The sequence below is a fragment of the Triturus cristatus genome, chromosome 2_2, assembly GCF_964204655.1.
Source record: "Triturus cristatus chromosome 2_2, aTriCri1.1, whole genome shotgun sequence".
NCBI lineage: Eukaryota > Metazoa > Chordata > Amphibia > Caudata > Salamandridae > Triturus > Triturus cristatus.
The window spans coordinates 1,156,455,154-1,156,472,125 of NC_140582.1; positions in this window are offsets into that span (position 1 = coordinate 1,156,455,154).

Genomic DNA, 16,972 nt, shown 5'->3' on the forward strand with positions numbered 1-16,972 from the left:
ACAAAACCATTGAAATTCCCCCGTTATAGTTAGTTCAGCTAACTATAACTCGCGTGCCCGCAATGCACTGCTGATGACATCACATATTACATCACTCATGACATGGTCAGTGACATCACTCATGACATCACTGATGACATCTCAAATGACATCACTGATGACATCATCCAGTGAATGTGTGTTTTTCTGAAAATTAAATATGTTTTATATATGTATATCTCAAGGTCGATGGAAGAATAAATGGGTATATAAGTGTCTAAATGGATGATTTGTTTTTGAAAAATTGATTGTGTAACTGACTGATTAAGTGTATTATAGTGAATACATGGCTTAGTGAGTAATGTTTAAATATGTAAATATCTGTATCAGTCTCTCACTTTGTGTATACGTGGCTGCATGGGTTGGTGAGTAGCTACATGGGTGTCTATATAGGTTATTAGTTGGTTTTTTGAGTATCAGTCTGAGTGTCTGCATGGTTCGGTGGGGGGTATTACGTAGTGCATAGGTGCATGAATGAGTGACTCACTGTTTGTATGTGTTGAAGACAGCATGTGTGCAGGACTGTATGGGTGGACGAGTGTGTGTAAGGGTGTGTTAGTGAGTGAATGACTGTCTCAATAGTGTCTTTATGAGTAACTACATATGTTTTAAACTAGTATATGTGACTATTGGTGTATATAAGTGAGTATATGTGAGAGTGAGAGATTGAAAGAGTTCCTGTATGAATAAGTATGTGTTTCTATAAGTGATTGTTTAAAAGACTAAGTATGTGTAAGTTTCCGTAGAAGTAAGTGTGGTGGTGTGTGTATAACTGTATATGCAAGTAAATGTATGTTTGATGCTTTATTAGCATGAGTGACTATGTGTGTGAGTAACTCTATGGATGGGTGGCATTGTGTAACAGGATGTATAGGTGTATGAGTACATATGATGAGTGAGTACATGTATGAGTGACTGTATAGGACTGTTGGTGAATGAGTGGATGTGTAAGTGGATCTTAGAATTACTGAAGAGGTTGTTGTAACTGGTATTGGTATGTCCATTGTTTTGAACATTTTAGTCTCTATTTTTGAATGTGTGTATCAAAGGTTATATTAGGGTGAGAGGAAGTCTGCCACTCTATCACAAGGATGATGTCATCAGTGATGTCATCAGTGATGTCATTTGAGATGTCATCAGTGATGTCATGAGTGATGTCACTGACCATGTCATGAGTGATGTAATATGTGACGTCATCAGCAGTGCATTGCGGGCACGCGAGTTATAGTTAGCTGAACTAACTATAACGGGGGAATTTCAATGGTTTTGTACAAGTGAAAAGTGCAGCTAACTATAACACCACTGAAACCTATGGTTTTTTCAGTGAATTTCTGAGGTTTTTTAAATGCTAATTCCTAACTATAACGTGCCTGAAACCTATGTTTTTTTCTGTGAATTTCAAAGGTTTTTTAAATGCTAATTTCTAACTATGCCTACAGAGATAGGACATGTAAAGAAAGAAGAAAAAATGCACAGAAAGAAACAAAAGAAGTGCAGAAAGAAGCAACAGAAGTCCTCAAATACGGAGATAAGTGCAGGAAGAAGGATAACGTGCAGAAAGAACAAAAAGAAGAGCAGAAAGAAGCCTTGTTGCAAAATCATCCTGTACCCTCAACTTTTTCAGACGGATACTGGTGGTAACTGAGTCTGACTAACCAGTCCTAGAGCCAGTGCAATGTTAAAAGACACTTAGAATACAGTGAAAACACCTACATACACTAGGGAACATTATGCGTTGGGGTCCCCCTGTGATTAGCATGACCTCCTCTGTAAGCCCCTAGTATATAATAGGGCATGGGGATTAAAACTACCTCTTAAAACAGACCACAGGACGTTTTTGCACACGTTAACTCAGGCCCCGTCCCCTCCCTTCACCACTGTGTAAACACGCCATGTGTCCGTTTTTAGTTGGGAGATTAAGTTCATTTGAATCCTGAGGGTCCCTAGGGTCCAACTAGCCCACTAGGTACCTCCAGTAAGTGCCACAGAGCTGCGTTGCAGAGAGGTGTAAAAAGTGGCACGGCCTGGACCACCTCTCTGCAATGCAGCTCAGTGGCGGTTACTGGAAGCACTTGGTAGGCTAGTTAGCCCCCAGGGGCCCTCAGTATTGAAGGGAAATTATATCCCCAATTTAAAACGTGCCATAGTGCGTGTTTGCACACGCCACCTCAGGCCCCGTCCCCTCCCTTCACCACTGTGTAAACGCGCCCTGTGGCTGTTCTAAGTTGAGAGATTAAGTCCCCTTGAATCCTAAGGGTTCCTAGGGTCAAACTAGACCACTAGGTACCTCCAGTAAGCACCACAGAGCTGCGTTGCAGAGAGGTGTAAAAAGGGGCTTGGCCTCAGAACACCTGTCTGCAGCGCAGCTACCTGGCGCATACTGGAGATGCCTATTGGGGGCGCGTTTGCAGAGTGCTGCACGGAGGGGGCATGGCCTCCGGCACGATGCCAGTCTTTTATTTATTTTAATTTTTTAAGAAGGGGGGCTGTGTGGTTCCCCTTCTTATTCTAATTTATTGGCCCTGATGACCCCATCCCCCAGGGCCTGTCTCCTAATTATATTTTTTTGACCCCAATCCCCAGGGCCGGCCACTGTTTTTTATTATTTTTAAAAAATATATATTTATAGACACACCTAGGACATGCTGGACAAACCGTACGTACCTATCACCATGACGATTTGCGTGATATTCATTAAAAGGCGACTATGCATGCAATGAATCCACGTGGAATGTATTTACACCACTAGTGAAGCTCTGACATGTCTGATGCCCTACCGTGCCTAATCCCGGTAGACACCCTTGTCGTTTATTTATACAAACATGGGTAGCTATTGACAGGCACATTTAATACACATGCACACCAAGCCATTCAAAGGGGATTCGACAAAAATTCGACCAAAACTATGCAAGAAACCCCCCTCACGGTTAATAAAACACACATCCACTGCCGGATGTGTAATACTTTTTATTTTACTCTCTGGAAAGGGGACGAACATCACTTGAGAGTCACAGCGCGCTCCTGACAGAGCCCAATGCTGTGTTACACCCACCATTGCCTGCCGAGTGCCACACACCTCTGTGTTGTATTCCACTAGCTAGTGCATATGCTATGACACTCTCTAGCCCATGTGCACTGTAACACCACCCCGTGAATATGTCATGCCACACTTGTCTTCGCACGGGTTATATTGCCCCATCTAACGTGCCTTCCTTGATGCCTATGTTATAACGCACAGTGCTATGCCATACATATTACAATCTGGGATGCATATCTTTGTCACAGTGCATATGCAACGTTACACTCCCTAGCACATATTTTATATTACAACGTTAGAGACTAGTTAGGTTACACAACACTGCCCTGTGCATATTACACTCCAAGGCGCATATCGCATAGCAAGCGCTAGTGCCTGTGCTATCTCGCGCTCTCCAATGAATCTGTCATTGCGCACAATGTATTGCATATTATATTTCACGCCCAGTTCATCTTATATCACACTTTTTGGTGTATAGTTTATACCATACACTATATCTAGTTTTCATTTTCAATCGTGCTCTCAGGACTATGTTCTATATAACACTGTGTTCACCTACCCTTTTCACGGGCATTACATTTTGCGATAGGGTGTGGAGGGTCAGGGGGTGTTTCTGCCAAGTGAGCCCGGAGTCACAGTCACAAACGTCCTCTTCTTCCTGAATAAAAGTGAGATTATGTTGCATACTTGTTCATATTTTAAGTCGTTCGCACAGACACAATGTTTTAAAAACAATAAAGTTCCTAATACCCGCCTTCTCTGAGCAGTTAGCTTGCTGCCCCATCCCCCTCCTCCCTATTCTCTGTTGTGTGAATCCATGGACTAGCCTCCTCCCTCCTGCCATGCATGGTCTGATGTGCTGCCACTGCCCTCAATTTAGTATGATGTACCAGTCCACTCCTCCTGCCCTCCATTGCCCAATTCTATGCCCCACCATTGACCTCATGCTTAAAATCTGTGCTTAGCTTGCTGCCCCTATTCTCCTTCCCGTGCCCTCCGATGTCTTTGTGCATGCCCCTGCTCCATCCTTTTTGCCCACCATGTCCCATGGACCTGCCACTCCTATCTACTCTGAGTGTTCTGTTGAGCTGCCACTCCCCTCCCACCTGCCTAGCATTGTCAGATGACTGTAACCTGTCCCTGCCACCTCCACCCTGCCTGTCCACATGCCATGCCCTTATCCTCTTCTTCCTGTCCTACATGGTCCATTGTCCTGCCACACCCTTCTGCCCTCCCTGGTCTGTTGTGCTGCAACTGCTCCTCCTGCCTGCCCCGTGTGGTCTGTTGTGAGGCCCCTTCCCCTGAACTTTCTTGTCTGTGCACAGGTCCTGACCCTCCCTTCTATCCTCCATCGTCCTTTGTGCATGCCCCTGCACCCTCCTTCTTGCCCATCATAGCCATTGTGCTGCCACTAACCCTCCCACTTGCCATGCATGGTCGTCTGTGCTGCCATGGCCCCTCCCACCTTCCCTGTGTGGTCAGTTAGCTGCCCCTGACCCCCTCCCACCTTCCCTCCATGGTCTGTGTGTATGCCATCACAGTCTCACGGTTGCTCTTCATGGTGTGTCTTGCTTCTAGTGCCCATCCTGCCTGACCTCCATGGCTATTTTGCTGCTCCTGCCCTGCCCCCTTGCCCCCAGCCCTCTGTTTACATGTGCAGACCCCTACTCCCTCCCTCCTGGCTTGTCTGTTCCGTTGTAATGCCCCTGATCCGTCCCTCCTGCCCTTTATGGTCTGTTATGTTGCAGCTTTCTCTCCTGTCTGTCCATTATGGTCAGCTAGCTACCATTGCCTCTTGCCCCTCTGTTCTCTGTTGTCCATGTGCATGGTCCTGTCCCCTCCCTCTTGCTTTCTATGGATTGTTGTGGTGCACTCCCGTCCTGCATGCCCTGTGTGGTGTATTGTGCTGCTGCAAACCCTGATGCCTGCCCTGCAGGGTCAGTTTGGTGCACCTCTCCATGTCCCTCCTGTCCTTTGTTATCCAAGTCCATGTCCCTATCCCATTTCCTTCCATGATCCAATGTACCATATCTGCGAACATTTTGAACTTGGTAAGAGGGAGATTTTGAAAAAAAACTGGGGTATTGATTTTCCCCTTTGAGTTACATTGAAAAAGAGGATATTGTAGACAGGAGACAGATCAAATAAAGCCCATTTGAGCTTTAAAACATTGGACGTTTCCTGGCTGAATCGGGTCTGTTGGCATGTATGGTTGTACTACCATTGCCTCTTCCTTCTGCCCACAATGGTCTATTACATTGCCACAGCCTCTCTTGCAAGTCCTGTATTGTTGGTTTGTTGCCACTGCCCCTCTTTCCACTGCCCTCCATAGTCTGTTGTGCTTCCACGGCCCTTCCTGCCTGCTCAGTGTGGTTAAATTGTTGCCTTTGCACCCTCCTACCTGCCTTCAATTTTCAGAGTCCGTGCACCTGGCCTCTGCCTCTCAACAGTATCCTAATGATCAACTAGATTGCTAACATTCTATATTTATTACAAAAGTGTGGAACGCCTGACATCATCTTGATGTAATCAAAACTGTAATACCTAGAGCATTTCCTTTAGAAATTACATATATGAGAGGGTCTTATTGGCATCAAAATTATGGTTAGTGCTCTAAAAGACTAAAATAAGGACATATTTTCTGAATTTTCAAATAGCGACAAAGCACTTTTAAATTATTTGTTATCTTTATGTTTTTTTATCCAGTTGACCACTTGATTAAATGTTGCACTTAGGGGAGAGGATGTGGTGTTACTTCCAGAACTGCAGACTTTGCAACTGGGGAACCAGGTTGAAGTTTCTGCTTCAGCTCGACATTCTGTGATTCTGGTCAAATCACTAAGTCTCCCCATGTCTACAACCAAAATGAATTTGTTCTTGTGTGATGTAACCAATGCTCATGTAAAGCACTCCAATACCTGACAAGTCTGCACTATATAACACTGCAAAAACACAAAATAATAAGTGTTTTGCACACTTCTGTCATTGGGCTATATTTGGGCTACATCTGGGTGATTTTGGGCTACATTTGGGCTCTTTTGTCTCCGGTGGCCATCTTGGGAGATTTATTTGTTATGAAGTTTCCTAATTTCCTCATGTACTGCAGTCTCCTCAGTAGGAAATGCTTTCAGTTTTTTAGTTTGATTCCATCATGAAGGTATTCAGATATGTCACACATTTGCCATAAATTCTGAATGTTAGCACTCTAGTTGCTCATTAGATCACTGTAGTAAAACTACTGTTCACCATGGAAGTCTGCTCCTGGTATTAAAAGTGCATGTTTCAGTCTGCATGTCAGAATTTTTTAATGAAATAGAAGAGGATTTGAGAAGTCACTCAAAATGTGCCCTCATTTTCTTTCTTCAGCATTAATCATAATTTCTATGGCAAAATGAACCCCCTCATTGTGTTCCTTTTTAAATTAAATGTTTTAAGTGTTACCAGTTTATTCCAATCAAGATGGCTTCAGGTGTGCCATACTTTTGTCATAATGAAGACAGTAAGCGCTCTAGTTGTTTTTAAGAACATTCTGGGACATTCTGTCATTGGGCTATACTTGGGCTACATCTGGGTGATATTTGGGCTACATTTGGGCTCTTTTGTCTCTGGTGGCCATCTTGGGAGACTTATTTGTTATGAAGTTTCCTAATTTCCTCATTTACTGCAGTCTCCACAGTAGGAAATACTTTCAGTTTTTTACTTTGATTCCATCAAGAAGGCATTCAGATGTGTCACACATTTGCCATAAATTCAGAATGTTAGCACTCTTTTTGCTCATTAGATCACTGTAGTAAAGCTACTGCTCACCAGGGAAAACTGCTGCTGGTATTGAAAGTGCATGTTTCAGTCTGCATGTCAGAATTTTTTTATGAAATAGAAGAGGATTTGAGAAGTCACTCAAAATGTGCCCTAATTTTTCTTTCTGCAGCACTAATCATACTTTTTATGGAAAAATGAACCCCCTCATTTTGTTCCTTTTTAAATTAAATGTTTTAAGAGTTACCACTTTAATCCAAGCAAGATGGCTTCAGGTGTGCCATACGTTTATCATAAGTAGGAGTGTTAGCGCTCTAGTTGTTCTTTGGAACACTCTGGGAAGCTGCAGTAGAACACAAAGGAATCAACTGACAGTCTCTGCCCTTGTTGGATGTACATGTTTTACTGAGAATGTCAGACTTCATTCTCACATGACTGAGAAAGATAATGTGAATTTACAGAAAATAAGCTCTCAGTTTAGCTTATAGATCACCTTCCAAACCTCTGTGGTAAAAGCATGAGAAAATATTTTTCTCTCAATCATGATATCCCAGCAGAAGGCTTTTTCACATGGTGAAATCACCTTAGAACATACCACAATTCCTAAAATGAGTATGGTACCATCAACAAATGATTTATAATGTAACTAAAGTCTTAAAACCTTCTATTAACTGCAATGCTTTTTAATGAGGTGCTATCATGTATATTGGTCCCAAGATGGCTGCCAACACTTCTTGGATGAAGTGCTGACAGCCAATCAGATCTCAGGATGAGATGTGTGGTTAGGCTCCGCCCACATATATATATGCTTTTAAATGCTATTTTCTCAGGAAATACTGAACAGATTTACGCCAGACCTGCAAAAGGCACTTCCTTGACCTTATGGCTACCTCTCTGCCAAATTTCAAGTAATTCTGTTCAGCCGTTCGGGCTGTAGCTGTGTCTAAAGTCCTATGGAAAAATGCATAGGGAAAACGCGTTTTGGGACCCCCCCTTTTTCTCGGGCTCTGCTTGACGAATCACCCCAAGACTTTCAGGGTAGGAGCTGAACGGAGCGCCCCATTAGTTTTGAAAATTTCGCGAGGATTCGTCAACCGGCGCCAAAGTTATTCAAAATAGAATTTTGAGATTTCCTATGGACACTAGGTTGTAACTATAACTATCTACTGGCGACTGCCAGTAGATAATATATGTACAAAAAATACTTCAAATAAGAGCGGAGACTCGAAAGTCCTTTGCATAAGCCGATAGCTTTATTTCTCAAATGTTACGCATTTCGACAACTGAATGTCTTGATCACATTCAGTTGTCGAAACGCGTAACGTTTGAGGAATAAAGCTATCGGCTTATGCAAGGACTTTCGAGTGTGCACAAGTATTTTTGGGGTTACGACGTCTGGCTGTGGTTCCACCGGCATCATGCACCACCTGGCATTGGGCTCCATTCCAGAAGAAACCCCTTCGCGAAACTGATATATATATATCTATCTATATTATCTACTGGCGGTCGCCAGTAGATAGTTATAGTTAGGACCTATTTTCCATAGGAAATCTGCAACATTCTATTCCCAATAAGTCCGGCGCCGGTTGACGAATCCTCGCAAAAGTTTCCAAACTTTTGGCCAGCTCCGCTCCGCTCCTACCCTGAAAGTTTCGTGGTGATTTGTCAAGCGAGGGCCGAGAAAAAAGGGGGGTCCGAAAACGCGTTTTCCCCATGCAATTTCCCATAGGATCTGTTGTCGCAGCTACAGCCCGAACCGCTGAATGGAATGACACCAAATTTGGCAAAGAGGTAGTCCTCAATTCAGACTCGTGCCTTTTGCATAAATGGTGTGAATCCGTTCAGTTCTTCCTGAGAAAATTAGAGTTAAAAGTACATAAATATCTATGGCCGGGGAGGATCCGCGGACCCTACCCGCACCGTATGCGCACCCTCCCCGAACCAAGAGCGCACCCTCCCGATCGCGCGCTGAATGCTAATTGGCTGTCGAGTGTCTCTCTACATTCGAAACCAGGAACTGTTGGCGGCCATTTTCTGCCTTGGTAGAAGCGAGGCTGAAGAAGCAAGGGGAATACGTGTGTAAAACATATAAAGGGGGCAGAGTGGAAATACTCTGACCCTCTAGAGGTGCTTAGGGGGTCCCAGAAGGACCCCCTGGGGCCCCTTTAAAAAAAAAAAAACGGCGAAATGCGCGCACGGTGCGCGCTATTGCATTGGGTGCGCGGATCCACGGAATTTTTTTTTTTTAAACAGACAAGAAATCATTGGTTGTATGACTACTTTGTACACTGAAAGGTAGGGTGTATATTTCTGTTTTTTAAAGGTGTGATTCTTATTGGTTAACAAAAACAGATTGTAAGGACCATTATATATGATTAGCTGATATGTTGAAAAGTGAAGCACACTTCCTCTCTTGTTTAGCAACATTGTGTGCTGAACTTCTGACCTGTGTGCTCAGTGCAGTGTTCCATGACCTGTTTCTATGGTAACAGGCAGAAGGCAGATTGGGGGAAGGGTTGAAATGTATTTCAGTTGGAAAGGGTTGAAATGTTTAACCAATAGAAATGTGTGTTTGCTTTTGAGTTTATGTGTGAAGGATTGTGATTTGATGTTTACATGTATATGTGTGGAAAATGAAAGGGAAACTTTTCCATTCTTTGTTTTTGCTGAGAGGTGCACAGTGCAGAGATTCTGTAAAAGAAAATATGGTGAGTGACTGATATACTTCTTAATCTACAAAATAACTTGAAAGATGAGTTATTTAATTGTGAGGGGATGTATGTAGACTATTTTGATTTTAATCAGACTAATGTATTTCTCCTGCTAAAGTGTAGGGAGTACTTTTTTTCTCTACAATATTATTGACAGTGTGTGTGCATGTAGAAACCATTCTGTGATAAGCATTTGTGTTTTTCATGTGTTTGCAGACAGATAACTGTGCTGTTTTAATATTTTGGTAGAATTAGAAACCAGTCATTGTTTATGAATTTGTGAAATGAGTTATGTTATGTTTCTATACTAAAATGTAGTACTTCTTCTAGATGTAGAAATGTGTTTTGGTATAGTGCAAGGGATAGTGTTATTTGTCTAGAATCACACAGTGAGTATTTGTGCATTTGGGAACCACTGTGAGAGAAGCATTTGGTAACATCGTGTATTTGCTGACAGATAACTGTTTTAACCTGTCATGTTGTGAAGTTTTAGTAGCATTAGAAGACAGTTATGGCTTATGCTTTGATTAAATGAGTCAGGCATTGACAGAAAAGTGCAGTCCTGAAATATGTAGATTGCGTGCAGTTCCCTTACCACTTGCACTGTAGTGAATGAGTTTTGGTAAGCTACTAGGGATAGTGGTGCTTGTCTAGAATCACACTGTGAGTCTGTGTGCAATTGGGAACCACTGTGAGAGAAGCATTTGGTAACATCATGTATTTGCTGACAGATAACTGTTTTAAAACCTGTCATGTTGTGAAGTTTTAGTAGCATTAGAATCCAGTCTTTGCTTATGCGTTGATTAAATGAGTCATGCTTTGACACTAATGTGCTGTACTTAAATATGTAGATTGTGTGCAGTACCATTAACTCTTCTAGACTAGTGAATGAGTTTTGGTAAACTCCTAGGATAGTGTTGCTTGTCTAAAATCACACTGTGAGTCTGTGTGCATTTGGGTAAGGATTGTGAGAGAAGCATTTGGTAACATCGTGTATTTGCTGACAGATAACTGTTTAAAACCGGTCATGTTGTCAAGTTTTAGTAGCATTAGAAGCCAGTCTTTGCTTATGCTTTGATTAAATGAGTCAGGCTTTGACACAAAAGTGCAGTCCTGAAATATGTAGAATGTGTGCAGTTCCCTTACCACTTCCACAGTAGTGAATGAGTTTTGTTAAACTTCTAGGGATAGTGGTTGTTGTCTAGAATCACACTGTGAGTCTGTGTGCATTTGGGAACCACTGTGTGAGAAGCATTTGGTAACATCGTGTACTTTTTAGCAGATAACTCTTTTAAAACCTGTCATGTTGTCAAGTTTTAGTAGCATTAGAAGCTAGTCTTTGCTTATGCATTGATAAAATGAGTCAGGGTTTGACACTAAGGTGCAGTACCATGTACTATTCTCTTCACTGTGGCAGAACTGAAAATTTAAAAGTTTTACCCAAGCACTGTCCTAGAAGTAGTCTGATGATCTAGTCAGTTTCTAAGTACCAAATAGACTGCTTCAAATGTCTATACAGTATGCATGTAGTGTTCTAACATACTATACACTTGTCTTTTATTTTTTATTTTTTTTGGTATATGTTTATTGAGAAGTACATGTCAGTTTATAAACAATACATAAAAAAGGGAGTATAAACAAATCAAATTATGGCCACACAATAAATTACTATGAAATGTTACCTTCTCAGATTTTTAAATATAAAAAGGATAATACAGATATCAAAAGATACAATAGTTGAGGTACTCATAAAACCTGGAAAGGAAGAAATAGGAAAGGTGGACTAGGGAGAAGATGATAAAGATAGTATACAGTATGTAGTAAACCATGTATTATAGATAGTTGGAAGATAGTAGCGATAAGATCATACAAATATATTATTTCAAGTCAAGATATTCCCACTAACTCAACAATTTCAAATAGGTGAACAGTAAGTCCTAATTCAAATAACAGTGTTCGTGGCTACAGCATCAACAGGCCTAATGATAACATCAACAGCATGAATATAAATAATGATGGTAATGAATTAATAAGGAAATGAAAACAGAAGTAATTCACTTATTGTAGTTCTTAACTAGAAGAAAAATCTGAAATATTACCAGAAATAGAACATTTATTAGCTAGAAAGGGGTTCCAAATTTGGATGAAAGTTGCAACATTGTCCTGCAATCTATAAATGAGTTTTTCATATGATGCTATTTTATACATTTCAATAAGCCATTCGTCATATGTAGGGCATTGTGGTGTTCTCCAATGTCTTAATATACAAATTTTTCCTACAGTGAGTGCAATAGCTATCAATCGTCTTGTATGGTTTGTGAGATTTGGGAGATCAGTAACATCATGTAATAGAACAAATTTTTCCGTTAAAGGAATGGACACTTGTATAGCTCTGTGTAGAGAGGCAGTTATGGAAGACCAATATTCCTTCAAAATTGGGCATCGGAATAAAATGTGTAGTATATCGCAGTCCTCCTCTGGGCACCTCCAACAGGTAGATCGGTGTAGTAAACCTGCTGACTTGAGTTTTTGTGGTGACCAGTACCAGTTATGAAGAATTTTGAAAAGAGTAAATTTCATTCTGGCCTCTCTGATACCCTTATCCATGTTCATAATAATATCCTCCCATTCCTCATCGGAATAAGCTACAGTAATTAACCCTTGCCATTTGACATGGAGCTGTGCAAGTAATGGGTATGAGTGTAATTTATGCACTATGAGATTATAAAATCCAGAGACTGCGCCTTTGAATTTCCCCCAAATTTGTAAGTATTGTAATACTGGGGAATCCTCAACTATCCAAGGAAATGGTCCTAGTCTACGAAATAGGGCTTGTTTTAGTTGTAAGTATTTCCCCTCTTGGGAGGCAGGGAGTTGAAATTCTATCTTAAGCATTTCAAAAGTTTTAAGCTCACCTTCTAAAGTGAGCAAGTGATCCAACGTTAGAATACCTGCTCTCTCCCATATGACCCCAGGATATAGTCCGTTTACCTATTCTAATATCAGTGTTATGCCATATGGGGGCCTTTCCATGCAGTCTTGGGTCACTCTTAAGGAGTTTGTGGGCATGTATCCACATCTTAAGCATAGATTGAATAATAGGGTTGGAAGTTTGTAAAGCAGGTGATTTATGAGTGTAAAACATGTGCAAACCTGAAGTTGCCTGTACAGTTTGTCTTTCAATGACAACCCATAGTGGGGGATCATCCTGTCTGGGCCAAAGATAAACCAATTGAGATAAATGGAGGGCTGTATAGTAATGCTCAATACACGGTAAACTAAGACCCCCATATCGCCTGTGAGCAATCAATTTTGAGATTTTAAGCCTAGGTCTCAGGGATCCCCAAATAAAGGTTTTAATACCTTTGTCAATATCTCGCAATATTGATATTTTAACTGTCAAAGGCAACATACCTAAAACATAAGTGAAACGGGGCACTATAATCATTTTCACTGCCTGTACTCTACCCCAAAAAGACAAGTTAAGATGGGACCATTTTTCATACTCTGACTTCGTTTTGGCAATAAGTGGATCTAAGTTATCTTGAATCATACGTTCTAAACCTGTGTTGATGTAAATACCTAAATACTTCAGACGGTCCACTTTCCATTGAAAATTATAGCCCAAAATAGCTGCTTTTGTTGTACCCCTGGACAATGGTAGAGCTTCACTCTTATTCCAATTGACTTTGTAGCCAGAAATGATCGAGAAGCGAGAAATGGTAGACATGAGTCTAGGGAGTGAAGTAGGCAGATCAGTAAGTGTGAGCAATATGTCATCTGCATAAAGAAGTATTTTTGAGATCCCTGCTGGTGTAGGAATGCCTGCTATTTGTGAACACTGTCTTATTGCCGCAGCCAGAGGTTCAAGTGCAAGAAGGAACAAAAGGGGTGATAAAGGGCAACCCTGGCGGGTACCTCTTTGCACTAAAAAAGATTTTGAAAGGAAACCCCCACAATTCACTTGTGCGGATGGTGTCTCATATAACCATTTGACCTTAGAGATATACTCATTGCCTAACCCCAGCCTATGTAGTGTACGGAACATATAGCTCCATTCAATACGGTCAAAGGCCTTCTCGGCATCTAAGGATAAGGCTACTCTGTCTTCTCCAGCAACCTTGGAAAGCCAGAGTATGTGAGCCAAAGTACGTAGATGGTTACGAGAATTTCTGCCTGGCATGAATCCCACTTGAGAATTATGTATGAGTTTAGCGATAACTTGTTTGAGTCTTTTGGCGAGAATGGTGGCTAATATCTTTGAATCTGTATTCAGAAGGGAAATTGGACGATAGTTACTGCAGTATAATGGATCTTTCTCAGGTTTGGGAAGGACCGTTATGATTGCTTTATTTGTGAGAGAGGAGAGGCTACCAGTTTCCTCTGCTTCTTTATAGGCCTCATAAAGGGCGTCTATTGCTTCGGGTTTTACCCAACGGTAAAATTCCCCGGGAAAACCATCTTCTCCCGGTGCTTTATTGTATGGAAGATTAGAGATTGCTTGGGCAATTTCATCTTTTGTTATTTCGCCTGCCAGTATAAGCCGATCCTGTTCATTGAGGCGGGGAAGTGTTATTTTATCAAAAAATTCCTGATCTTTGTGGTGATCATCATCAACCTCTGAGCTATATAACTTCTCATAATAATCTGCAAATGTATTAGCTATTTCCTGAGTCTCAGTTATTAGCTTACCTTCAGAATTATAAATAGCTGGAATAGCTGTCATAGCTTCTCTCTGTTTTAATCGTGCCGCTAGTAAACGACCGGCTTTTTCTCCTTGTTCGTAGTTTCGAGCCTTAAGTCTATATAACATATATTCTGCTTTCGAAGTATATAGTGTATTAAGCTCCATTTTAGCCTTTTCCAATCTACATCTGGAAGCTTCGGTTGGATTGGTAAAATGAGCATGTGTCAGGGTTTTGATATCATTTTCTAAAATAGTCTGTTGTTCTGTTCTACGTTTATTGGCTATGGCAGAATCTCTCATGATTTGCCCCCTAATGGTGGCTTTTGCAGCTGCCCATAAAATTTGTGGAGAAGAAACTGAACCTTTGTTGTCTTTCATATAAGTAGTCAAATGTGATTGTAATTGTGATTTTTCTGTCGGTAGTTTGTATCGGGATATGTTTAAACGCCATGGTTTCCTACAAGGACGTTTCAGACCCAAATCAAGCTGTAGACTGATAGGAGCATGGTCTGAAAGTGCAATTTCTAAAATATCACAATCAAGTACATGTGGTATGATAGAATGTGAAATAAAGAAATAGTCTATTCTAGAATAGGAATCATGTACTGCAGAGTGATATGTAAACCCCTTATCTGAAGGATGTAATAAACGCCAAATGTCAGTCAACCCATGATCTTCACGGATGTCTCCCAGTATCGCTCTATCTCTGCCATGTGTTGTGTCTAGAGGGCCCGTTCTGTCTAAGATCACATCTGGTGCAAGATTCCAATCACCCCCCAAAGCTATTTTGGAAATTCCCATCTCTGTTAGAATTCTGTTTAGATGAAGGAAAAAAGGAGCTTTGTTTCCAACAGGGGCATAAATGGACCCCACTCCTAATATGGTATTACCGATTTTAAGCTTGGCTAAAACAAACTGACCATCTTCATCTGACCAGGACTGTAGTATCTGACATTGCAGTGTTTTCCGTATCAGAATGGCTACACCACATTTTCTAGTAATAGAGTGGGGCATAGGCTCTCCTGACGTGTGAGACGGAGGTTTGCAGCTGTAAAGAATCTGGCCTACCCAATCTCGTTTTAATTTTTCTGATTCTATACCAGATAGATGTGTCTCTTGAATGAGAGCAATATCTGTATGTTTGGAGGCTAAATAAGAAAGAATTTTCTTCCTTTTAATGTAATTAGTAAGGCCATTGACATTGATAGACACAATGTGCATAGGACTAGTTGTCATGATGCTGATTGGAAATGTTAGCGTATGTTTGTATTGTGTTAGAGTGTATCAAAGAGGATAAAACGGGAAAGGAAGGTTGATAAATGATGTGGGAATATGGTAATGGAAAATTACTGAAGCGAAGTAGAGAGAAAAGAAAAGGAGAAAATAAAAAAAAAATAATAATAAAAAAATAAATAAATAAAAATAAAAATAAAAAAAAGTGATAATTAACCTGAAACCAATATGTGCAAATATGATCACAAAATATTGTTAATACTAAACTTCAATGATGTAAGTACACCTTTCTACCTTCTAGAAAGGAAAAGAACACTACAGATCAAACAATGTATCTTTCGTCGGTGGGTCTAAACCTCAATGCGAGATGCAGACTCCGCAGGGGAGAAAACCACACGTGGTAAACAGATTATGCAAAGAACCAAGCCATAGAGTCATAAAGTCCATCTAGGAGATTTGTATATACCAATAGAGTATGAGCTATACATGGTGTATTGAACAACAATGTAGGGGAAAAGGAAATGAATCATATCCATCAGAGGTAATAACTGGAGTAAAACAGTAATAACATTATATTAATACACAGCATGCATATATACTCATCTAGCTGGAAGAAGCAACAGTGGAAGGTTTAGCATCAGATACTTTATCAAGAGACGTGGATGACTTCAGAGGTGATCTCGATTTGTCTCTGGTATTTTCCTGTGTGAGTACTTCTACACAGTGAACCACTTTATCTCTGTCAGACTGTTTCTTAAAGGTACGGACGTGTAATCTACCAGTACGGTGGGTTTGAGGATCATTCTGTAATTGAAGTTGACTGTTCATAGTTGTTTCGGTCAGGGGTGGCGGTGTTAAGTCCATGTGTTGGTTCTCTAAACTGTCCAGGAAGCGTACCAGATCTTCAGGCTCTGTGTAATGTCTTGATTTCCCATCCATTGTGATCCACATTGTAGCAGGTTCTAAAAGACCATATTTAATATCCCATTTCCGAAGTCTTGGCCTAATTTGCAGGAACGCTTTTCGTTTGGCATTGGTTTCAGTGGAGAAGTCTGCAGCAATAAATACTTTATGGCCTTCTAAGTCATAAGGACCATGTTTACGAGCAGCTGTTAGTATTTGACGGACCTGTTCGTGATGCAGGAGACACGCAATTATTGGTCTGGGTCTAGATTCAAGGGTTGAAGTTGAAGTTCTTGACCGAATCCTGTGAGCTCTCTGCAACTCGATGGGATGCTCAAAAGATATGTTCAGTAGCCGCGGTATCAAGGTTAGTAGCAAGCTCCTCACATCATTATTTATTTCCATTTTTTCTGGAATTCCATAAAAGCGAACATTATTTCTTCGGGCCCTATCTTCCAAATCTATTACTTTTTGTTTTAAATGCCAGATATCTGGACCCCAGCACTCTGCATTATCTAATCTTTCTTCCAAAAGGGTGGTTCGTTTATCTAGAGTTTCCACTTTGGTATGAAAAGAGTTTAGGTCCATCCTCATAGACTTCATTTC